Genomic DNA, 26,661 nt, shown 5'->3' on the forward strand with positions numbered 1-26,661 from the left:
CATACCACACACTTTCTCTCCTGAGAAGAGGAGATTAAGGGGGGATATAGGCCTAGATTATTTCCCAGGTGTACAAAAAATAAATAGGTACTAATATTTATAGGTAAAGTTGATCCAGGGAATATCTGATTGCATCTCGAGGGATCAGGAAGGAATTTTTTTTCCCTGCTGTAGCAAATTGGATCATGCTTTGCTGGGGTTTTTCACCTTCCTCTGGATCAACTATGGGTATAGGATTGTGTATATGGGATTGTATGGTTGGGTTTTCTTTACTGTTTTTTGTTTTTTATTGGTTGAGCCAGATGGACTTGTGTCTTTTTTCAACCTGACTAACTATGCAACTATATTTTTTTGAACACTTTTTACTTGGCAGAGATTTCTTCATCCACATCGATCGATGCGAATGGAGGAATCTGCTATGCTCTTTTTTTTCCTTCAGTCCCTGGGCTCAAGGGAAAAAGAGAACATTGCATGTATGCCCATCATTAGAAGTGGGTGGATGCTGGGAGGTCTAATGGTGGGCATACCACACACTTTTCGGTATCGCTTTTTACAGCCAGCGGTCAGCTTTCATGTAAAAGCAATCCTAGCAGATAATTAGCCGCTGGACTGCTTTTAGAAGCAGTGGGAGGGGACACCTCCCGCCACCTTTTTCTCACGGTTTTCTCGGGCTCTCCTGTCCCACCGGGTAACCAGAGACTGCAGCCGGTGGTTCCATCAGCTGAGCATAGAGCTGATTGGAGACCAGAATGGCTCCAATCATCTCTATGGCCTAAGATATCGGAAGCTACGAGCATTTTTTGGTTTCGCCATATATAAACAGCGCCTTTGGGAAATTGGGAAAGCATCTTATCACACCAATCTTGATGTGGTCAGATGCTTTCAGGGCAAAGGAGAGATATAAAGTCCAATAGACCCCAATTTTTTGAAAAAAGAGTACCTATTACTACTTATTGCTATCACAGGGGATATTTAAATTCCCTGTGATAACAATAAAAATGTTAAAAAAAAATGAAAGGGACGGTGTCAAAATGAAATAAAAAAGAAAAATTAATAATAATAAAAAAACTAAATTTAGGCACCCCTGTCCCCTCGCGTTTGCACATAATTAATGTTTCTGCATTTATCTAAAGTTGTGTTCAAAATTATTCAACCCCCCAATGCTGTAAAGGGTTTAGGGAATTTAGTGTACATTTGTAATTGTATTCAGAATGAAATCCTACAAGGACTTCTTAAAGAACCATATGCAACCAAAATGACATCAATTGGTTTTGTAATACAGTAGTAAATGTTTCTTTTGTGAATTCTTCATTGGCACAATTATTCAACCCCTTAAAGACTACCACTGAAGAACAGAGGTTCATTGAAGGGTTTTCAATCAGGTAATGAAAAAACCTGTGGATGTCAGGGAGCAGCAATAAAGCCTAATAAGCACCAATTAGGCAGCTTTAAAATGACTGTGATACTCAGCTCCTTCTAGACATTTACTGGTGTGGTTACAAACATGGTGAAGTCAAGAGAATGGTCCAGGAAGACAAGAGAAGAGGTGATTACTCTTCACAGGAAGGGCAATGGCTATAAGAAGATTGCAAAGATGTTAAACATACCAAGAGACACCATAGGAAGCATCATTCCCAAATTCAAGGCAAAGGGCACTGTTGAAACGTTACCTGGTCGTGGCAGAAAGAAGATGCTGACTTCGACTGCTGTGCGCTACCTGAAGCGTAGAGTGGAGATAAGTCCCGGTGTGACTGCTTGTCATGGTCTTACCTTCTTGCTGTTCTCCTTCGTTTGACATGTGCTGGCGGCCATCTTGGTTTCTGGGTTTCTTGTAGCCTCCCACCCTGCGGCTCCTCCTTCCCACTGGGAGGAGCTGGATACCTAGCTCATATATATAGGAGGTCTGTGGCTTCAGTTCCCTGCTTGGTCCTCCTGTGTTCACATGCTACTAAGACTGCTGCTACTTCTGGTTCCTGTTCCTGGCTTCGTCTGACTACCCTGCTGGTTCCTGATCCTGGCTTCGTCTGACTACCCTGCTGGTTCCTGTTCCTGGCTTCGTCTGACTACCCTGCTGGTTCCTGATCCCTGGCTTCGCAAAGACTCTGCATCGGTTTCGCCATCCGTTTGGACTTTTGCTTTATAGCTTGTTTTTCAATAAAGCTTTCTTATTTTCACTTATCTGTCGTTGTACGTCTGGTTCATGGTTCCGTGACATTAGGACCAAGCCATGAATTCTGACGGTACAGGGCCATCCTCGCTACCCACGCTGGTTGCCAGACTTGATCAGCAGGATCACCTGTTGGGTCGGTTCGCCGTGGTGTTGCAAACCCTGCTTGAACGCACGGTACCCCAGGCCACGAATTCTGACGGTGCAGGGCCATCCTCACTACCCACGCTGGTTGCCAGACTTGATCAGCAGGATCACCTGTTGGGTCAGTTCGCCGTGGCGTTGCAAACCCTGCTTGAACGCACGGTCCATTTCGCTCCCGTTGCCGATGGGTCGGTTGTCGCTCCTGGGTCCGCTCCTACTGCCGCTCCGGTTGTTGCGCCAGAGTCTACCCCGACACCTGTTGTTGCGCCTGCGGTGTTTCGGGGTATGTCCGGTTCTGCCCCCCTTCCACAGCGCTTTGGGGGAGAGCCAACTCAGTGCCGAGGTTTCCTTAACCAGGTGGGCATTTATTTCGAGTTGCTGCCACATGCCTTTCCTACTGAGAGATCAAAGGTGGGCTTCTTAATCTCGCTGCTCTCGGACAAGGCCTTGGCCTGGGCCAGCCCTTTATGGGAGAACAACAATCCGGTGGTTGCCGAGTTTTCCGGTTTTGTTGCTTCTCTTCGGAAGGTATTCGATGTGCCGGCTCGTGCTGCCTCTGCTGCGAAGCTCCTTATGTCCATCAGACAGGGTTCATGATCCGTAGCTGAATACGCCATTGAGTTTCGTACCCTGGCAGCAGAGGTGGGCTGGAATAATGAGGCTCTGGTCGCTGCTTTCTCTCATGGTCTCTCGGATGCCTTGAAGGATGAGGTTGCAGCTAAGGACCTACCAGTGGAGCTCGAGTCTCTTATTTCTTTCCTGATTTTGATTGACACCAGACTCAGGGAGAGACCTTCCTTTAAGGAGAGTCTGCGGAGGCCTCCTAACAGATTGGCGCCTACCTTTGTTGTCCCACCCGTGCCTCCCTCTCCTCCCACGCCTCCTGGGGATGACTTGTCTGGGGGTGAACCCATGCAGCTGGGGTTTGCTCGCCTGTCCGAGGGGGAGAGGGTACTCCGGAGACGCGAGGGCCGATGCATGTACTGTGGTCTCGGTGGGCATTTTCGGTTGGCATGTCCGAACCGTCCAGGGAAACGCTCGCACCTGAGATCCTGTCGGGGGCAGATCTTGGGTGGAGTCTCCTCGTCCCCGGTTTCCCGTGTTGACAAACCACTGATCACTGTTGTCCTTTCCTGGGTCGGGGGCTCGGTGACGACCCAGGCGTTGGTGGACTCTGGTGCTGGTGGTTTGTTCATTGATAGTGTGTTCGCTGCCGCCAATTCCATTCCTCTGCAGGCTCGAGGTTCTCCTCTGGCTCTTGAGGCGATAGACGGCAGACCCCTTCTGCCGCCACACGTGACTCATGAGACCCTTCCAGTGGGGTTAGCCATTGGTGCCGTCCACAGAGAGTCGGTCTGCTTCCAGGTTATTTCGTCTCCACACTACTCGGTGGTCTTGGGGTACCCCTGGCTCCAGAAGCATAATCCGATTTTCGATTGGAGATCGGCCGAGATCCTCTCGTGGTCACCGCAGTGTGGGGCTAGTTGCATCCATGGGCCTGTCAAGTTGCTGTGTATTTCATCGGACTCTCTGTTGCCCCCTGAATACGAGGAGTACCGGGATGTATTCGATAAGGTGCGCGCGGTTGCCCTACCTCCGCACCGCCCATACGATTGTGCCATTGAGTTACAATCTGGTGCCGTTCCTCCTCGTGGCAAAGTCTATCCACTGTCGGTAGCGGAGAATGAGGCCATGGAGGAGTACGTGAGGGAGGCGCTTTCACGTGGACACATTCGCAAATCCTCGTCCCCGGCAGGGGCTGGATTTTTCTTTGTGAAAAAGAGGGGCGGTGAGTTGAGGCCTTGCATCGATTACAGGGGTCTCAATCGCATCACGATCAAGAACGCTTACCCGATACCCTTGATTTCCGAGCTGTTCGATCGCCTTAAAGGGGCCACGGTCTTTACCAAACTCGACCTGAGGGCGGCATATAACCTCGTAAGGATCAAGGCGGGCGATGAGTGGAAGACCGCGTTTAACACCAGGACCGGTCATTATGAATCCTTGGTTATGCCCTTTGGGCTGTGCAATGCGCCCGCAGTCTTTCAGGAATTCATCAACGATGTTTTCCGTGACCTGTTGCAGCAGTGTGTGGTGGTCTACCTGGATGACATCTTGGTATATTCTGAGTCCATGGAGACCCACATTCTGGATGTCAAACGAGTGTTGCAACGGTTACGAGAGAACAAGCTGTTCGGTAAGCTTGAGAAATGCGAATTTCACCGATCCCAGGTAACCTTCTTAGGTTACATCATTTCCGCTGAGGGGTTCTCCATGGATCCTGAGAAGGTTTCGGCTGTCTTACAGTGGCCCCAGCCCAGTGGTCTTCGCTCCCTGCAGCGCTTTTTGGGCTTCGCCAATTATTATCGGAAGTTCATCAGGGACTTTTCCATGCTAGCCAAGCCTCTCACGGATCTGACCAGGAAGGGCAGTAATTCCCAGGTCTGGCCGCCCGAGGCCATCCGAGCTTTTGAGGCTCTAAAGTCCGCCTTTGTGTCGGCTCCGATTCTGTCGCATCCCAACCCTGGGTTGCCCTTTGTCCTCGAGGTGGACGCGTCTGAGACGGGAGTAGGCGCCCTTCTGTCTCAGCGTAGAACACCAGAGGGTCCTCTGCTTCCTTGTGGGTTTTACTCCCGGAAACTGTCTTCCGCGGAGTGCAACTACCAGATTGGTGACAGGGAGTTATTGGCCATCGTGCAGGCGCTTAAAGAATGGAGGCACTTGCTCGAGGGTTCGGTGGTTCCGGTCCTCATCCTGACGGACCACAAGAATCTGACCTACCTCTCTGAGGCCAAGAGATTGACACCACGTCAGGCCAGATGGGCTCTGTTCTTGTCACGTTTTAATTACGTGGTCTCCTACCTACCCGGTTCCAAGAACATCAGGGCTGATGCCTTATCACGGCAGTACTCCGACCTGTCCAGGGAGGAGTCGATTCCGACTTCGGTCATACCTCCGAATCAGATCCTGGCTGCCATTCGCACCAGCCTGACCTCTCCCCTGGGTGAGCAGATTTTGGCGGCTCAATCTGGTGCTCCCTCTGGGAGACCCAACGGCAGATGTTTTGTGCCTGAGGAGTTGCGCACTCGGTTGTTGCGAACCTACCATAACTCCAAGACCGCGGGGCATCCTGGAAAGAATCAGCTGTCCTGGGCTGTTTCACGTCTGTTCTGGTGGCCTTCCCTACGTTCCGACATCGCCGCACATGTAGCGGCATGCTCCGTTTGTGCCCAGAGTAAGTCCCCTCGGCACCTTCCGTTGGGCCTTCTGCAACCCTTAGCCACCGGGGAGCGCCCATGGTCACACCTGGGGATGGATTTCATTGTGGACCTCCCTGCATCCCGAGGCCATACGGTCATTCTCATGATTGTGGATCGGTTTTCCAAAATGTGTCACTGTGTTCCTCTCAAGAAGTTACCCTCTGCACAGGAGTTGGCCACGATTTTTGCCAGGGAGGTCTTCCGGTTGCACGGTTTGCCCAAGGAGATTGTGTCGGATCGGGGGAGTCAGTTTGTGTCCAGGTTCTGGCGCGCCTTTTGCTCCCAGTTGGGGATTAATCTCTCCTTCTCCTCGGCCTACCACCCTCAGTCCAATGGGGCCGCAGAACGTTCCAATCAGGCCTTGGAGCAATTCCTTCGTTGCTATGTCTCCGATCACCAAGACAATTGGGTTGACCTCCTGCCTTGGGCTGAGTTTGCCAGGAACACGGCGGTGAACTCTTCCTCTGGGACGTCTCCCTTCATGGCCAACTATGGGTTCCAACCTGCCGTGTTACCGGAGGTATTCTCTCCCCAGGATATTCCGGCTGTGGAGGATCACCTTTCCGTCCTACGTGCTTCTTGGGTACAGATCCAGAAGTCCCTTGAGGTCTCTGCGCAGCGCCAGAGACTCCAGGCTGATCGCAGACGAGCGCCTGCTCCTTCCTACCAGGCCGGAGACCGTGTATGGTTGTCCGCCCGCAACCTCAACCTTCGAGTGCCCACTCCCAAGCTGGCGCCTCGCTTTGTTGGTCCCTTCCGAGTGCTTCGCAGGGTAAACCCGGTAGCCTATGCCCTTGCGCTTCCTCCTGGCATGCGGATCTCCAACGTGTTTCATGTCTCCCTGTTGAAGCCACTGGTGTGTAATCGTTTCACTTCCTCGGTTCCTCGGCCTCGTCCGGTCCGAGTGGGCAATCGTGAGGAGTATGAGGTGAGCAATATCCTGGACTCACGCCTGGTCCGCGGTCGGGTGCAGTTTTTGGTTCATTGGTGTGGTTATGGTCCAGAGGAGCGTTCCTGGGTTCCCTCCGCAGATGTCCATGCTCCTGCCTTGCTCCGAGCCTTCCATGCACGCTTCCCTCAGAAACCGTTCTTTACTCCGCGGAGGAGGGGCCCTTGAGGGGGAGGTACTGTCATGGTCTTACCTTCTTGCTGTTCTCCTTCGTTTGACATGTGCTGGCGGCCATCTTGGTTTCTGGGTTTCTTGTAGCCTCCCACCCTGCGGCTCCTCCTTCCCACTGGGAGGAGCTGGATACCTAGCTCATATATATAGGAGGTCTGTGGCTTCAGTTCCCTGCTTGGTCCTCCTGTGTTCACATGCTACTAAGACTGCTGCTACTTCTGGTTCCTGTTCCTGGCTTCGTCTGACTACCCTGCTGGTTCCTGATCCTGGCTTCGTCTGACTACCCTGCTGGTTCCTGTTCCTGGCTTCGTCTGACTACCCTGCTGGTTCCTGATCCCTGGCTTCGCAAAGACTCTGCATCGGTTTCGCCATCCGTTTGGACTTTTGCTTTATAGCTTGTTTTTCAATAAAGCTTTCTTATTTTCACTTATCTGTTGTTGTACGTCTGGTTCATGGTTCCGTGACACTGCTGAGGAACTGAGAAAAGATTTTTCAGATGTGGGTACTGAAGTTTCTGCTCAGACAATACGGAGCACACTGCGTAATGAAGGCCTCCATGCCAGAACTCCCAGGCGCACCCCCTTGCTGTCTCCAAAGAATAAGAAGAGTCGACTGCAGAATGCCAAAAGTCATGTGGACAAACCACAGAAGTTTTGGGAAAGTGTTCTGTGGACTGATGAACTTTGGAGACCCTTGATGTACAGCATTCACTATTTGTGTCTGTGCTCCTCTATGAAAAGCAGGCTGATCAAAGCAAGGTGTTGTACATAGCTTCCTGAAAAACATCACAACACCTTGCATCAGTACTCCTCTGAAGAGTCCTTGCCCTGAAGCAGGCAAACATCAAATTACCATGATGGAAATATGTCAGTCTGGAAGAGTGGGCATTCCTAGATAGGCTGTATTTGAATGCAGTGGAACCTAGGTAACACCCACATGTGATAAAGAGAGAAAAAGAGTGATGGGACTTTAAATGAGGCATTGGAATAGAATGGGGGAATGTTTATTTTGTAAAACATATGAATATAAGCAGTTCATTTAAATATAGACAGATACAAAAAAATTATAAAAAGACAATATATTAAACAGTATACAATTCATATTGAGAACATAGGTAGAATAAGGTAGGATCTCACATAAGATCTCTGAAAATAATAATTTCAATATAAAAAAAACTGTATATATATCAATTCATAATTGGCTGGAATAAAATGAGATAAAATAATGCATCTGAGTTAATTGTAGGCTCGACGCGTTTCTTGGACCTCCGTCCATTCATTAGGAGGATTGGATACATATATATTAGGGATGGAGGCTATTGAACTATATTCTGTGTGGCAGATCAGAATTCTGTTTTTTTACCCACATGTGATACTGAACCTGAGTTGAAAGAATCCTATAAATAAAAGGGGATGGCCATGGACAGACAGGATGGGGAATACAGTGCTAAATGATGATGGATGTCTTCCACCACCCGCTAGTAACCAAAAAACATGTCTGCCTCCGAGGGGCAACAACTACCAGGCGGAGTAAGGATCTGCACTAATTATACCATGTACTCGGGTGTATAGGTTGCCGGTGTGTGAAAACACCAAGTGCTCGAAATCTCCAATTATTCCCAGTGTACATTCACTGGAAATAACGTGGTTGGAGATTTCGGCAGGTTGGAGTTTTCGGCAGTACACCGCTCCACGCTGGGGAAAGATCGTGACAATGAACTTGGGATTCACCCACAACCCTGATTCGGCAGCTGGCTCAGCCTGAGAGCCTGAGCCAGCCGCTCCTGCCCCCTCCACAGCCCAGCGCTACAGTGAGCACAGGGGGGGCAGAGAGATTTAACGGCTCACTGCTAACGGAATTGTGAGAACTGAGTGATTAGCGATGTAGGATTGCTCAATTCTCAGTCTTAGAGAGCATCGGCTGCACATAACTGCCCTGGCCCAGCTTCCTGATGGTGACAACAATGTGCGTCAGCTGCTTGTACAGTGCCTTGAAAAAGTATTCACATCCCTTGAAATTTTCCACATTTTGTCATGTTACAACCAAAAACGTAAATGTATTTTTTTGGAATGTTATTTGATAGACCGACACAAAGTGACACATAATTGTGAAGTGGAAGGAAAATGATAAATGGTTCTCAAATTTTTTTTACAAAAAAATATATTTAAAAGTGTGGCTTGCATTTGTATTCAGCCCCCTTTACTCTAATACTTCTAACTAAAATCTAGTCTTCAGAAGTCACCTAATTAGTAAATAGGGTTCACCTGTGTGTAATTTAATCTCAGTATAAATACAGCTGTTCTGTGAAGCCCTCAGAGGTTTGTAAGGGCTCTTTCAGACGGCCGCTCCTCTGTTTTTCTCCGCTGCGGGACTTTTTTTTTTTTCACGGAGCGGATGACATTTGTGTCATCCACTCTGTATGTCCGCATGTCATCCCATCCGTTTGCGGATGATATACGGACATAATGTAAGTCTATGGGCATTGCGGATGTCAGTGGATGACACCGATGACATCCGAATTTTCCTTCCTTTCCGTTTTTTGAACGGAGGAAAAATAGGGTTCTGTTCTGTTCCAAAAAACGGAACAGAACTGAAAGGAAGAAAATCGGATGTCAGCGGATGGTATTCCGCTGACATCCACAGTGCCATTGACTTACATTATGTCCGCAAATCATCCGCAAAAAAATAGGATGATTTGCGGACATACGGAGCGCCCGTGTGAAAGAGCCCTTAGAGAACCTTAGTGAACAAACAGCATCATGAAGGCCAAGGAACATACCAGGGGTCAGGGATAAATTTGTGGAGAAGATTAAAGAAGGGTTAGGTTATAAAAAAATATCCCAAGCTTTGAACATCTCACAGAGCGCTGTTCAATCCATCATCCGAAAATGGAAAGAGTATGAGACAACTGCAACCCTACCAAGACATGGCCGTCCACCTAAACTGACCGGCTGGGCAAGGAGAGCATTCATCAGAGAAGTAGCCAAGAGGCCCATGGGAACTCTGGAGGAGCTGCAGAGATCCACAGCTCAGGTGGGAGAATCTGTCCACAGGACAACTATTAGTCGTGCGCTCCACAAATCTTCCCTTTATGGAAGAGTAACAAGAAGAAAGCCATTGGTGAAAGAAATCCATAAGAAGTCCCATTTGCAGTTTGTGAGAAGCCATGTGGGGGACACAGCAGACATGTGGAAGAAGGTGCGCTGGACAGATGAGACCAAAATTGAAATTTTTGGCCTAAAAGCAAAACGCTATGGGCGTTGGAAAACTAACACTGCACATCACCTTGAACACACCATCCCCACTGTGAAACATGGTGGTGCCAGCATCATGTTGTGGGGACGCTTTTCTTCAGCAGGGACAGGGAACCTGGTCAGCGTTGATGGGAAGATGGATGGAGCCGAATACAGGGCAATCCTAGAAGAAAATCTGTTAGAGTCTGCAAAAAAACCTGAGACTGGGGCAGAGGTTCACTTTCCAGCAGGACAATGACCCGAAACACAGCCAGAGCTACAATGGAATGGTTTAGATCAAAGCATATTCATGTGTTAGAATGGCCCAGTCAAAGTCCAGACCTAAATCCAATTGAGAATCTGTGGCAAGACTTGAAAATTGCTGTTCACAGACGCTCTCCATCCAATCTGACAGAGCTTGAGCTATTTTGCAAAGAAGAATGGGCAAAAATGTCACTCTGTAGATGTGCAAAGCTGGTAGAGACATCCCCAAAAAGACTTGCAGCTGTAATTGCAGCGAAAGATGGTTCTACAAAGTATTGACTCAGGGGGGGGGTGAATACAAATGCACGCCACACTTTTCACATATTTATTCAACCCCAAAATCTGCAAAGAAGCACAAAACAAACACCTGTAAAATAATCGGAATATAGATTGCAAGGCTCAGGTGTGGATGTAGCATAAAGCTACATTCACAGTACAGCATTTCATGAATAAATCGCTCGATTTTGAACATGCCTGTCTTGCTTGCATTGCTATTCATTGTTAATGGCACCCCAAATACAGCGAAAAGAATGCATGATAGTCGCATGATTAAAAAGTGCAAAGCTCAAAATGGAGCCTGTTGTGCATAGTGCAGCCCAGCGTATGTGAAAAACATGCACATACGTGCAAAAACACAGCACGATTTTGTGGGCATTTGCAAAACGCCAAAAGTGAATGCAGCCTAACTTTCTACAGAGAGTAGAACCTCAGCAGCCTGCAAGCCCTCTAATGTCATCAAACACCAAGAGCTGTGTAAGTGTATTTAAGTCTGGGCACAGGTTCACTTTAATAATTTATTTACCACTAAGGCCCCTTTCACACAGGCGGACCGTTCAGATCCCCCTGTCAGTTTTTCAGGCGGATCACCCCATGCATCTCTATGGGGCATCGGATGTCAGCGGAGACAAGTCCGCTGATATCCGATCCGGTCCGTCAAATCCGGACGGATGTAAACCCTATTTTCCATCCGTCCAGCGGATCGGATCAGATGGGATCGGATGAGAACAGACGCGGTCCGTTCTCATCCAAATCCCCCATAGAGAACAGCGGGGACCTGACAGCTCTGTCTCCACACACAGAGCAGAGACGGAGCTGCCATCCGCCTGCTCAGCGGGGGATCGGCGGATCGATCCCCCGTTGAGAAAAACTGAGTCCGCTGACGGACTCCAAGTGTAAAAGCGGCCTTAGGAACAAAATGTGTTTATAACATTTATAGAGTCAAAATAAAGTGGAACTAAACGTGAATTTAACAGTTTCCCTAAAACAATCAATGCAAGTCATAAATAATAAAACTGTCACATTTGCTTGTGCTCTTGTGAGCTGTCAAACCATCAAATGCCTGGTGTCAAATCTGATCAAATGTGTGTCACCATGGCAACTGCAGATGAAATAGAGGCTAAGATGCAGCTTCCTTTTTTTTTTTAAACTGACAGTTATTTTCTGCTGAGCCAATTCAAATTTGAAAAGTGCAGTCACATGACTTCAACTAAAGAGCCTTATGCAGCAAAAGATAAGCTTGTTTTAAATAAAGTTTTGTGAAACAAAAAAAAAAACAAACAAAAAAAAAAGCTGTCTGGCATTCTGCCAGGAGGCGGGGCTACTGATGCTATAAATAAGGATGACCAGGCCAGCAGTGACAGTTGATCAGTGACTCTCGGAGAGTGAGCATCTATTGCTGTTGTGAGGAGTGACATTTGAGATCTAACTGATTGATTACAAGAGATTCAATTCTCTTAACTTTATATTAACGTATTTCTTAACATTATATCATCTGGAAAAAGAGGTAAATATCAAATATTCAAAATATCAATAACAAATAAGCTTAATTTTTATACATTTTTAAAATAGCACAGAATACAGATATTGTAACCTAAAATAACCAGCATACTTCAGATCATTGGAGTGTATCTAAAGCCATATCTATGGATGGAGGGCTGAGGGGATATCAACCACTCAAATTTTTACTGCTGTCTGTGTCCCCGCTGAGGGTCCTAGTGCTCCAGTAAAAAAAAAAAAAAAAGAAAAAGTAGAACATGCTACATTATTTTCTGCACAGAACTGTACTGGAACGCAGCAAAATGCATCAAAAACGCACTGGAATGCATCTAAAATGCATTGCAAAAAAAAAAACCTCAGGAAACTTTGGGAATAAAAGAGGGGTAAAAAAACACATTAAAAAGCATCAAAAAGCACATCTGGAATGTGTTTCTTTGCTGTGAATTGGCCCTAAGAACATGTTAACCACTTGCCGACTGCCGCACCACTATATATGGCGGCAGTCAGCCCCTCACAGGCAAAGTGACGTAGGGATACGTCACTAACCTGTGAGGCTCTAGGGAGCGGCGCGCTCCCGCTTGCTCACGGAACCCCCCGCGCGTGTGAGCGGCGGACCCGATGTAAAGGATCGCGATCGTCGGTTACAGAGGGAGAAAGGCAGGCGGCTAATGTAAAGAAAGCCGCCTGTCATTCTCCCCTGTGTAACAGCAGAGATCATACAGTCCTGCTATGTAGGATCGTATATCTCTGCTTTTACATGAAAGGCCACATCCCACAACAGTAAGAAGCACCCCCCCCTAGGGGCACACATAGCCACTGCATCTCTAATAGAGTTAACCCCTTCCCTGCCAGTGTCATTTTTACAGTAACAGTGCATATGTATAGCACTGATTGCTGTAGTAATGTCACTCGTACCCCCAAAAGTGTCAAAAACGTCAGTCAAGGGTCCGATCTGTCCGCCGCAATGTCGCAGTCCCGCAAAAAAAATCCCAGATCGCCGCCATTACTCGTTAAAAAAAAACAATAAAAATGACAAAAATCTTTCCCTTAGTTAGTAAACGCAATAACTTTTGCGCAAACCAATCAAAATACACGTATTTCGATTTTTTTTACCAAACATATGTAGCATAAAACAAATTGGCCTAAAATGTTAAAAAATTTAGATTTTTACATTTTTTGGGGGGAATTTCATATAAAAAAATGTGAAAAATATTGTTATTTTTGCAAAATTGTCGCTCTTTTTTTGTTTATAGCGCATGATCAAAAAATCGCACAGGTGATCAAATACCACCAAAAGAAATCTCTGTTTGTGGGGAAAAAAAAGGCCTTCAAATTCATTTGGGTACAGCGTCGCACGACCGCGCAATTGTCCGTTAAAGTCACGCAGTGCCGAATCGCAAACAGGCCCTGGTCAGGAAGGGGGTAAAATCTTCCGGGGCTTAAGTGGTTAAAAAAAACATTAAGTCTGGGCACAGGTTCACTTTAATAATTTATTTACCACTAAGGCCCCTTTCACACATGCAGACCGTTCAGATCCCCATGTCAGTTTTTCAGGCCGATCTGAACGGTCACCCCCATGCATCTCTATGGGGCATCGGATGTCAGCGGAGACATATCCACTGACATCCCATCTGGTCCGGTCTGTCAAATCTGGATGGATGGAAACCCTATTTTCCATCCGTCCAGCGGATCGGATCGGATCGGGTGAGAACGGACAGGCGGTCCGTTCTCATCCGATTCCCCCATAGAGGACAGCGGGGACCTGACAGCTCTGTCTCCACACACAGAGCAGAGACAGAGCTGCCATCCGCCTGCTCAGCGGGGAATTGGCGGAACGATTCCCCCCCTGAGAAAAACCGAGTCTGCCGACGGACTCCAAGTGTAAAAGGGGCCTTAGGAGCAAAATGTGTTAATAACATAAAAATCAAGAATGTCTCTATGTCAAGAATAATGTAATAATGTAAGGGTGACAGAGAGGAGTGATATTACGGATGGGATGAGTATGGAGTTAGAATCCGTATGGGTAGAACTCCATAGGGAAGGAGAAAAGGGAAAAGTAATTGTGGGGGTTTGCTATAGGCCACCCAACCAAGGGGAGGAGGTAGAGCTGGAATTTATATCACTGTTGGGTAAAGTGGCAAAACTGGGATCAGTCATCATATTGGGGGACTTCAATTATCCCGACATTGACTGGGAAGAGGGGACTACACACTCACAGAAGGCCCGTCTATTCATGGAAACCTTACAGGACAACTACATGTCTCAGTTGGTGGATTCTCCTACTAGAGAAAATGCAGTCCTGGATCTATTGATCACTAATGACCCAGATCTAGTCTCAGAGGTAGGAGTCCAGGACAACCTGGGCTCTAGCGATCACAGGATGATCACATTTAGTGTAAATAACAATATAGCAAGGCAAGTGGGGAACATAAGAACCCTAAACTTCAGAAGGGCAAACTTTCCCAAATTGTGCTCAATGAATGGAAAGGGTAAACTGGGACCAAACCCTAGGATCACTGACCACAGAGGAAAAATGGGAATGCTTTAGGAACATATTAAACAAATACATCTCGCAGTGCTATCCAATCGGAAATAAATTTAGAAGAGACAAAGCCAAACTTGGCTGGTTAAACCGTAGCGTTAAAAACCTTATTAGGGGAAAAAATGGCCTTCAAGAAATACAAATCAGAGGGCACTGTATCGGCTTTCGAGCAATACAAGGAGGCAAATAAGAAAAGTAAATACGAAATCAAAATGGCTAAAATCAACTTTGAGAGACAAATAGTGGAGGATAGTAAAAAAAAAACAAAGAAATTCTTTAAATATATCAACAGCAATAAAACGAAGGCAGAGCATATTGCACACATAGTTACATAGTTTGTGAGGTTGAAAAAAGACATCAATCCATCCAGTTCAACCTATGATGTGTGTGTGTGTGTTTGCTGTTAACCGTACATTGTATACCCCTGTATGTTGTACATTGTATACCCCTGTAGGTTGTACATTGTATACCCCTGTATGTTGTACATTGTATACCCCTGTATGTTGTACATTGTATACCCCTGTATGTTGTACATTGTATACCCCTGTATGTTGTACATTGTATACCCCTGTATGTTGTGGTCTCTAAGGTGGCCATCTAATAGTTTTTTGAAACTATCGATGCTCCCTGCTGATGCGACTGCATGTGGAAGAGAATTCCACATCCTTACTGCTCTTACAGTGAAGAACCCCTTATGTAGTTTACGGTTAAACCGCCTTTCCTCTAGTTTTAGTGAGTGGCCACGTGTCTTATTGTATTCCCTTTCTCTGAATAGATTGTTCCTTATGCTAGGGTCGCCAGTACAGTATTTGTACATTGATATCATATCCCCCCTCAATCGTCTCTTCTCCAGAGATAATAAATTCAGTGCTTGTAGTCTTCCCTCATAGCTGATGTCCTCCATTCCCCTAATTATTTTGTTTAGGTGGTTATAAAGGTGGTTTCTGCGGGAGGTATGGTTGCTTCCCCAAAACAATCAATGCAAGTCATAAATAATAAAACTTGCTTGTGCTCTTGTGAGCTGTCAAACCATCAAATGCTTGGTGTCAAATCTGATCAAATGTGCGCCACCATGGCAACTGCAGATGAAATAGAGGCTAAGATGCAGCTTCCTTTTTTTTTTAAACTGACAGTTATTTTCTGCTGAGCCAATTCAAATGTGAAAAGTGCAGTCACATGACTTCAACTAAAGAACCTTATGCAGCAAAAGATATGCTTGTTTTAAATAAAGTTTTGTGAAACAAAAAAAAAACAAAAACAAAAAAAAAAAGCTGTCTGGCATTCTGCCAGGAGGCGGAGCTACTGATGCTATAAATAAGGATGACCAGGCCAGCAGTGACAGTTGATCAGTGACTCTCAGAGAGTGAGCATCTATTGCTGTTGTGAGGAGTGACATTTGCGATCTAACTGATTGATTACAAGAGATTCAATTCTCTTAACTTTATATTAACGTATTTCTTAACGTTATATCATCTGGAAAAAGAGGTAAATATCAAATATTCAAAATATCAATAACAAATAAGCTTAATTTTTATACATTTTTAAAATAGCACAGAATACAGACATTATAACCTAAAATAACCAGCATACTTCAGATCATTGGAGTGTGTCTAAAGCCATACCTATGGATGGAGGGCTGAAGGGAAATAAACCACTCAAATTTTTACTGCTGTCTGTGTCCCCGCTGAGGGTCCTAGTGCTCCAGTAAGAAAAAAAAAAAGTAGAACATGCTGCATTGTTTTCTGCACAGAACTGTACTGGAACGCAAAGTGACGTAGGGATACGTCACTAACCTGTGAGGCTCTAGGGAGCAGAGGCGGCTCTAGACTTTTTGAGGCCTTAGGCGAAATTAAAATATGAGGCCCCCCTTGCACGATAAAAAAAATAAATAAGCAGGCTATATTATTAACTGTATAAATTGCATATTTTAAGGCAAACATTAATACATCTCAAAACCTCGGTATTCAACGCACTGTGAAGGTGTTGAACGTTTTTTTAATAATAATAATGATTGAAAAAATATATATTTTTTTTAATAATTGAAAAAAAAGAAAATAATTATTATTTTTTTTAAATAATTTAAAAAATAAATGAATAATAATCATAATAATAACCACACTCCCTGTCTGTCCACTTACCTTTAAGCAAAGGTAAGTGGACAGGGAGATGAAGCCTGCAAAAACTTCCCTCTCATCTCCTCTTGGGAAGGAGATGGACAGGCATTGAGAACAGGCAGGGGAAACAGAGCCATTAGTAACTTCTTGTCAAACTCCCGGCCACCACAAGAGGGCGCCAGTTCCCCGTTCTCTCACTGAAGAAGGCCGAAAAGCTGCAGCCTCAATTATCGGATGGCGCGGTAGTCCGTGCACTCGGTGAGTGGTTGGGGGGGCGCAAAAGGGACAGAACACCTCCTGCAGTGCACCCCAGGCGCCAGGTCGCTAATTCTAGTCGCCAATGCGACCTGGCACCCGGGGTTTGTCAAGCCCTGTGTTAATATTAATATATTATCAATATATGAATATATTATAATAATTAATATAATATAATAAAAATAATATATCCACCATCCTAAAGTCTGTTTCTGATTGTTTAGTCAGACATTCACACCAGTGGCCTGCTGGAGGTCATTTTGTAGGGCTCTGGCAGGGCTCATCCTGATCCTCTTTGCATAAAGGAGCAGATACCGGTCCTACTGATGGGTTAAGGACATTCTATGGCTCTGTCCAGCTTTTCTAAAATAACCACCTGTCTTCCTGGTATCTCCTCCGTGCTCTTGAGACTGGGCTGGGAGACACAGCAAACCTTCTGTCAATGGCACGTATTGATGTGCCATCCTGGAGGAGTTGGACTGCCTGTGCAACCTCTATAGGGTCCAGGTATGGCCTCATGTTACCAGTAGTGACACTGACCCTAGCCAAATGCAAAACTAGTGAAGAATAGTCCTAAAAGATGAGTAGGGGGAAAAAATTCAGTGTCCTCCACCTGTAAAACCATTCCTGTTTTGGAGATCAACTGTTGCCCATCTAGTGCCCCTGTTGTTAATTTCATGAACACCAAAGCAGCTGAAACTGATAAACAACCCCCTCTGCCATTTTACTGACCAAATCAATATCCCAGGAGTTTAATTGACTTGATTGCTATACTCTGATTAAAAAATTGGTCCTTTCTTTTTTTTGAACAGTGTATATATCATAGTTTGTAGACGTGATAACTTTCACACAAACCAATCAATCTACACTTATTGGGATTTTTTTTTATCAAAAACATGTAGCAGAATACGTTTTGGCCCAATTTAATGAAGACATTCTATTTTTTTCATTGGATAGGTTTTACAGCAGAAAGTAACACATATTTTTAACACCAAAAGAAAAGCTCTATTAGTCCCGGGTCACACTTGTGCGATGCGGGAAGGCTGAGAATTCGCAGCCTGTTCCCGCATCACAAAGCACCCCTGGCAATTCACACTGCCATATGCGATACGCAGAGGGTGTCAATGAAATGTTAACGACACCCCCAGTTTGATCGCATATCGCAGTGCGATCTGACAGTGCGCTCAGGATCGGATCACACAAGTGTGAACCACAGTGCGATCCGATCCTGATGCGCCTGGAAAAAAGGGTCATGTGCGTTTTTGGTGCGGATACAGTGCGAATTCAGCCATACAAAGTGTATGGCTGAATTCGCATCCGCACCTCCGATCGCATGTAATGAAGGAGCAGCGCGCTCCGAATTACATGCGGATCGGCGCACTCGCAAAAGTCTGAACCGGCCCTCAGTGTGATAAATTGTATTTGAGTATAGCGCTGCAACTGCAAGAGCTGCAATAGCCAGTTAAAGTAATGCAGTGCCGAAATGGCAAAAAATTGCCTGTTCATAAAGGGGGTAACATGTTCTGGAGCTGACGTGGTTAAAAGAGTTAGCGAATTGTTAATTTTTTTTAAAAACCAATAAAAAAAGGCTGCAGAGACGTTATTAATCCAGTTTGGTGTGTCCAGTATTCTTTGTATATTTGGAGTATATGTAATACCACCTACCGTCCCCTGTTACATCACTTCTGCTTTGAACGCAAAACATGTCGTCACTTTGACACCTGCGATTCATGAAGTGTATCCATATTTTTGACCAAACTCTGTGTGTGTGTGTGTGTAAATATATATATAAAAATAAAGTATATCAGACGGGGTTTCTCTTTTCCCCCCTATCTTTTACCACTTGCTGACCAGCCACCAAAACATATACTGCAGGTTGGCAGATTCCCGCAAAATGATGTGCCCATATGTCGCTTTGCAGGAGCGCACGCACCCATTTGCTAGGGCAGAGGGGAAGCTGATCTTTGAATAAAATAACTGGAAGGTACCTCACTATGGAGATCTCCTTTTTTATACCCATGGGGGGAGCTATGTAAGAGGCACCGTGACCCAAGGACTCGCAGAACTTCTGCTGAAGATAAGACCGTGGCATAAACATGGCTCTCAGTCAAGTCCTTGGGTCACGGTGCCTCTTACATAGCTCCCCCCATGGGTATAAAAAAGGAGATCTCCATAGTGAGGTACCTTCCAGTTATTTTATTCAAAGATCAGCTTCCCCTCTGCCCTAGCAAATGGGTACGTGCGCTCCTGCAAAGCGACATATGGGCACATCATTTTGCGGGAATCTGCCAACCTGCAGTATATGTTTTGGATGGCTGGTCAGCAAGTGGTAAAAGATAAGGGGGAAAAGGGAAACCCCGTCTGATATACTTTATTTTTATATATATATTTACACACACACACACACACAGAGTTTGGTCAAAAATATGGATACACTTCATGAATCGCAGGTGTCAAAGTGACGACATGTTTTGCGTTCAAAGCAGAAGTGATGTAACAGGGGACGGTAGGTGGTATTACATATACTCCAAATATACAAAGAATACTGGACACACCAAACTGGATTAATAATGTCTCTGCAGCCTTTTTTTATTGGTTTTTAAAAAAATTAACAATTCACTAACTTTTTTAACTACTTCAGCTCCAGAACATGTTACCCCCTTTATACAGAAGTGCAGGCAGTCTACACACCATTCATCTGGGATCTGGCACCTTAATGCTGTGACACTGTGACAGGCGTTTTTCCCTTGAGGCCCGGTTCACACTTAGTGCCGGTTCACACTCATGCGGCTGCGGCGTTTGCATGTAATGTCGGAGCGCACTGCTCCTTCATTACATGCGATCGGCTGTGCGGTGTGAGTTTAGCCATACAAAGTGTATGGCTAAATTCGCACCACACCCGCAGTAAACACGCACAGGACCCTTTTTTGCAGCCGCATCAGGATCGGATCGCACAGCGGTTCACACTTGTGCGATCCGATCCTGTGCGAACTGTCAGATCGCACTGCGATATGCGATCAAACTGGGGGTGTCGTTAAGATTACATTGACACCCCCTGCGTATCGCATATGGCAGTGTGAACTGCCAGGGGTGCGTTTGCGATGCGGGAACAGGCTGCGAATTCGCAGCCTTCCCGCATCGCATAAGTGTGAACCGGCCTTATGCGATGCAGGAAGGCTGCGAATTCGCAGCCTGTTCCCGCATCGCAAACGCACCCCTGGCAGTTCACACTGCCATATGCGATACGCAGGGGGTGTCAATGTAATCTTAACAACACCCCCAGTTTGATCGCAGTGCGATCTTGCAGTTCGCACAGGATCGGATCGCACAAGTGTGAACCGCTGTGCGATCCGATCCTGATGCGGCTGCAAAAAAGGGTCCTGTGCGTGTTTGCTGCGGGTGCGGTGCGAATTCAGCCATACAAAGTATATGGCTAAACTCACACCGCACAGCCGATCGCATGTAAGGAAGGAGAAGTGCGCTTCGACATTACATGCAAACGCCGCAGCCGCATGAGTGTGAACCGGCACTGAATTGTACAGTGAGAACTTGGGGGGGATTGAGAGGGGACCACTGAGTGGATGCACTGGATAAAAAATAAATTGTGAGGAATCTATGTGACTGAGCAGCACAGAGCACTTATATAAAGAAAGAAAAAAACCATACCATTTGGTTGTCATAAAATAAGAACTAGCATGATACATGAAGCAGAAGCACTGAGACTGAGCACTTTATTATTATTATTTTTTTTTATCTCATTTTTTTCAATTGCATAGCGTTTCGTTTCCCCATACATATAGACGTTTAATTTCAAGCCAGCCTGGATGGTAAGGTATTATTTAATTTATTCATTCAGAATTTCAGAATAAGGATGACAGGACTGACAGTCGGACACACAGTACTACTAGTCACTGCAGCTGCAGGGCCGACGGCGGGCTGGCTGCCTCTTGGACAGGACACTACAGGCCTTGTTTTTACAGTCATTCACCCTCAGCTCCAGACTCCAGTCCTTACCTTTCGTCTTCTTCTTCTCATCTGCTGTTCTCTGCAAGTTCTCCTCATGGTACCGAAGCCGGGAGAGAATGCAGGGGTGGGGTTACGTGATATCACGTCGTGACGTCATCGCAATCCCCGACCATGATTCGTTGAATGCAGCCTGAGGCGGAGACAGTGCAGCAGCAGCCAGAAGAAACCGTCCGATGTGAGTGTGTGCGGGGCCGGGCCTGGCTAGAGTTATGCACTATGCAGACAGTCTAGAGACACTGACACCCAGTCTACTACGCTAGCGCGTAGCGCCGCAATGTGTGGAATGTGGAGTGCGGATGCGGCCCCCGGCGACCTGGCGTGTCGCATGGTGAGGTCAGGACAGGGCTAAAAAAAAAAAAAAAAAAGTTTGGGAAAGATGCGAGGCCCCTTTAAGTGCGAGGCCTTCGGCGGCCGCCTTACCGGCCTAATTAGAGAGCCGCCTCTGCTAGGGAGCGGGCACGCTCCCGCTCGCTCACAGAACCCCCCGTGCGTGTGAGTGGCGGACCTGATGTCCGCCGCTCACTCACGATCGTCGGTTACAGAGGGAGAAAGGCAGGCGGCTAATGTAAACAAAGCCGCCTGTCATTCTTCCCTGTGTAACAGCAGAGATCATACGGTCCTGCTATGTAGGATCGTATATCTCTGCTGTTACATGAAAAGCCACATCCACAACAGTAAGAAGCACGCCCCTAGGGGCACACATAGCCACTGCATCTCTAATAAAGTTAACCCCTTCCCTGCCAGTGTCATTTTTACAGTAACAGTGCATATGTATAGCACTGATTACTGTAGTAATGTCACTGGTACCCCCAAAAGTGTCAAAAATGTCAGTCAAGGGTCCGATCTGTCCGCCGCAATGTCGCAGTCCCGCAAAAAAATCGCAGATCGCCGCCATTACTCGTTAAAAAAAAACAACAAAAATGACATAAATCTTTTCCTTAGTTAGTAGACGCAATAACCTTTGCGCAAACCAATCAAAATACGCTTATTGTGATTTTTTTACCAAACATATGTAGCAGAAAACAAATTGGCCAAAAATGTTAAAAAATTTTGATTTTTACATTTTTTTGGGGGGAATTTCATATAAAAAAATTTGAAAAATATTGTTATTTTTGCAAAATTGTCTCTCTTTTTTTGTTTATAGCGCAAAAAGTAAAAATCGCACAGGTGATCAAATACCACCAAAAGAAAGCTCTGTTTGTGGGAAAAAAAGAACGTCAAATTCGTTTAGGTACAGCGTCGCACGACCGCGCAATTGTCCGTTAAAGTCATGCAGTGCCGAATCGCAAAATAGGCCCTGGTCAGGAAGGGGGTAAAATCTTCCGGGCCTTAAGTGGTTAAATAAGTGGTTTAATAAAAAAATGACTTTTTTTTTATTTATTTTTTTTTTAATTGCCTTTTAGTGTAAATGTGAGATCTGAGGTTTTTTTTTTTACCCCAGATCTCATATTAAAGAGTCCTGTCCTACTTATTTCTATTATAAGGGATGTTATAAAGTGATCAAAAAATTTTTTTTAAAAGGGACAGTGTAAAAATAAAAATTGAAAGCATAAACAAGTTGTGCCCACATTTATAAACGGTGTTCAAACCACACATGTGAGATATCGCCGCACTCGTTAGAGCGAGAGCAATAATTCTAACACTAGACTTCCTCTGTAACTCTAAGCTGGTAACCTGTAGAAATGTTTAAAGTGTCACCTATGGGCATTTTTAAGTACCAAAGTTTGTCGCCATTCCACAAGCGTGCGCAATTTTGAAGCATGACATGTTGGGTATCTATTTACTCGGCATAACATTCTCTTTCACGTTATAAAAATAATTGGGCTAACGTTACTGTTTTCTTATTTTTAAATTTAAAAAATGTGTATTTTTTTTCCTACAAAATTGAGTTTGTAAGACTGCTGTGCAAATACAGTGTGACATAAAGTATTGCAATGATCTCCATTTTATTCTCTAGGGTCTCTGCTAAAAAAAAAATATATATAATGTTTGGGGGTTTTAACTAATTTTCTAGCAAAAAATACTAATTTTAACTTGTAAACAACAAATGTCTGAAATAGGCTCGTTCTTATGTGGTTAACCACTTAAGCCCCGGAAGATTTTACCCCCATTCCGACCAGGGGGTATTTTACGACTCGGCACTGCGTGACTTTAACTGACAATTGTGCGGTCATGCAATGTGGTACCCAAACGAAATTTACGTCCTTTTTTTCCCACAAACAGAGCTTTCTTTTGGTGGTATTTGATCACCTCTGCGCTTTTTATTTTTTGCGATATTAATAAAAAAAGAGCGAAAATTTTGCAAAAAAATGACATTTTCAACTTTGTCTTTTAAAAAATATCCAATATACTCAATTTATGTATTTTTTTTTGGCCAAAATATATTTAGCTACATGTCTTTGACAAAAAAAAATTCAATGAGCGTATTTTTATTGGTTTGCGCAAAAGTTATAGCGTCTACAAACTATGGTGTAAATACAGAAATTTACGCAGCTTTAATTTTTGACTGCCTATCTCATTTCATGAAGTGCTAAAATGGCAGGGCAGTACAAAACCCCCCCAAACTACCACTTTTTGGAAAGTAGACATCCTAAGGAATGTTCTGAGAGGCATGTTGAGCTCATTGAATATTTCATTTTTTTGTCACAGGTGTTTGAAAAATGACTAAAAATTTTTTTTTTTTTTTTTTTTACACAAAGTTGTCATTGAAATGATATATTGCTCACACATGCCATGGGTATATGTGTAATTACACCCCAAAATATATTCTGCTGCTTCTCCTGAGTACAGGGATACCACATATGTGGGACTTTTTGGGAGCCTAGCTGTGTACGGGACCACAAAAACAAATCCCCACCATCAGAATTTCAAAGGGCGTACATTTTTCATTGCATTTTCTCACTACCTCTAACGGTTTAGGAGGCCCTGAAATGTCAAGATACCACAAAACCCCCCCAAATGACCCCATTTTGGAAAGTAGACACCCCAAGCTGTTTGCTAAGAGGCATGGTGAGTCCATGGAATATTTTATATTTTACCACAAGTTTTGGGAATATTACTATTTTTTTTTTTATTTTTTTTTTTTACACAACGTTGTCACTAAAAGATAAAATTCTCACACATGACATGGGTATATGTGGAATTACACCCCAAAATACATTCTGCCACTTCTCCTGAGTATGGGGATGCCCCATGTGTGAGACTTTTTGGGAGCCTAGCTGTGTACAGGACCGCGAAAACCAATCAACACTCCCAGGTTTTCTAATGGCGTAAATTGTGCATGTCACCTCTGCACTACCTGTCACAGTTTCGGAGGCCCTAAAATTCCAAGATAGCACAAACCCCCCCCAAATGACCCCATTTTGGAAAGTAGACACCCCAAGCTATTTGCTGAGAGGCATGGTGAGTCCATGGAATATTTTATATTCTGCCACAAGTTCCGGGAAATACATATATATATATATATTTTTTTTTTTTTTCACAAAGTTGTCAGTAAATGAAATATTGCTCACACATGCCATGGGTATATGTGAAATGACACCCCAAAATACATTCTGCTGCTTCTCCTGAGTACAGGGATACCCCATGTGTGAGACTTTTTTGCAGTCTAGCCGAGTACAGGTCCCCGAAAACCAGTCCCCACTTTCAGGCTTTCCAAGGGCGTAAATTGTTGATTTCACTCCTGACTACCTATCACAGTTTCGGAGGCCCTAAAATTCCAAGATAGCACAAAACCCCCCCAAATGACCCCATTTTGGAAAGTAGACACCCCAAGCTATTTGCTGAGAGGCATGGTGAGTCCATGGAATATTTTATATTTTGCCACAAGTTCCGGGAAATATATATATATATATATATATATTTTTTTTTTTTTCACAAAGTTGTCAGTAAATGAAATATTGCTCACACATGCCATGGGTATATGTGAAATGACACCCCAAAATACATTCTGCTGCTTCTCCTGAGTACAGGGATACCCCATGTGTGAGACTTTTTTGCAGTCTAGCCGAGTACAGGTCCCCGAAAACCAGTCCCCACTTTCAGGCTTTCCAAGGGCTACCTATCACAGTTTCGGAGGCCCTAAAATTCCAAGATAGCACAAAACCCCCCCAAATGACCCCATTTTGGAAAGTAGACACCCCAAGCTATTTGCTGAGAGGCATGGTGAGTCCATGGAATATTTTATATTTTGCCACAAGTTCCGGGAAATATATATATATATATATATATATTTTTTTTTTTCACAAAGTTGTCAGTAAATGAAATATTGCTCACACATGCCATGGGTATATGTGAAATGACACCCCAAAATACATTCTGCTGCTTCTCCTGAGTACAGGGATACCCCATGTGTGAGACTTTTTTGCAGTCTAGCCGAGTACAGGTCCCCGAAAACCAGTCCCCACTTTCAGGCTTTCCAAGGGCTACCTATCACAGTTTCGGAGGCCCTAAAATTCCAAGATAGCACAAAACCCCCCCAAATGACCCCATTTTGGAAAGTAGACACCCCAAGCTATTTGCTGAGAGGCATGGTGAGTCCATGGAATATTTTATATTTTGCCACAAGTTCCGGGAAATATATATATATATATATATTTTTTTTTTTTTTTTACACAAAGTTGTCAGTAAATGAAATATTGCTCACACATGCCATGGGTATATGTGAACTGACACCCCAAAATACATTCTGCTGCTTCTCCTGAGTATAGGGATACCCCATGTGTGAGACTTTTTTGCAGTCTAGCCGAGTACAGGACCCCGAAAACCAATCATCGCCTTCAGGCTTTCCAAGGGCGTAAATTGTTGATTTCACTCCTGACTACCTATCACAGTTTTGGAGGCCATGAAATGCCAAGACAGCACAACCCCCCCCCCCAAATGACCCCTTTTCGGAAAGTAGACACCCTGAGCTATTTGCAGAGAGGCATGTTGAGTGTTTTGCAGATCTCACTTTTTGTCACAAAGTTTTGGAAATTGAAAAAAGAGGAAAAAAAATGCATTTTCCTGTTTTTTCTTCATTTTCCAAAAAAAATTAGAGCTGCAAAATACTCACCATGCCTCTCAGCAAATAGATTGGAGTGTCTACTTTGCAAAATGGGGTCATTTGGGGGGGGTTTGTGCAATCTTGGCTTTTTATGGACTTCAAAACTGTGATAGGTAGTAAGGAGTGAGATCAACAATTTACGCCCTTAGAAAGCCTAAAGGTGCGCATTGGTTTTCCGGGTCCTGTACGCGGCTAGACTGGCAAAAAGTCTCACACATGGGGTATCATTGTACTCAGGAGAAGCAGCAGAATGTATTTTGGGGTGTCATTTCACATATACCCATGGCCTGTGTGAGCAATATATCATTTACTGACAACTTTGCGTAAAAAAATAAAAAAAAATGAAAAAAATTTTTTTTCCTCGAAACTTGTGGCAAAATATAAACTATTCCATGGACTCACCATACTTCTCAGCCAGTAGCTTGGAGTGTCTACTTTGCAAAATGGGGTCATTTGGGGGGGTTTTGTGCCATCTTGAAATTTCAGGGCCTCTGAAACTGTGACAGGTAGTCAGGGGTAAAATCAGCAATTTACGCCATTAGAAAACCTGAAGATGTGGATTGGTTTTCGGGGGCGCGTACACAGCTAGGCTCCCAAAAAGTCTCACACATGTGGTATCCCTGTACTCAGGAGAAGCAAAAGAATGTATTTTGGGGTGTCATTTCACATATTCCCATGGCATGCATGAGCAATATATCATTTAGTGACAACTTTCT

The sequence above is a fragment of the Pelophylax lessonae genome (assembly GCF_965119305.1).
Source record: "Pelophylax lessonae genome assembly, chromosome: 8".
Taxonomy (NCBI): domain Eukaryota; kingdom Metazoa; phylum Chordata; class Amphibia; order Anura; family Ranidae; genus Pelophylax; species Pelophylax lessonae.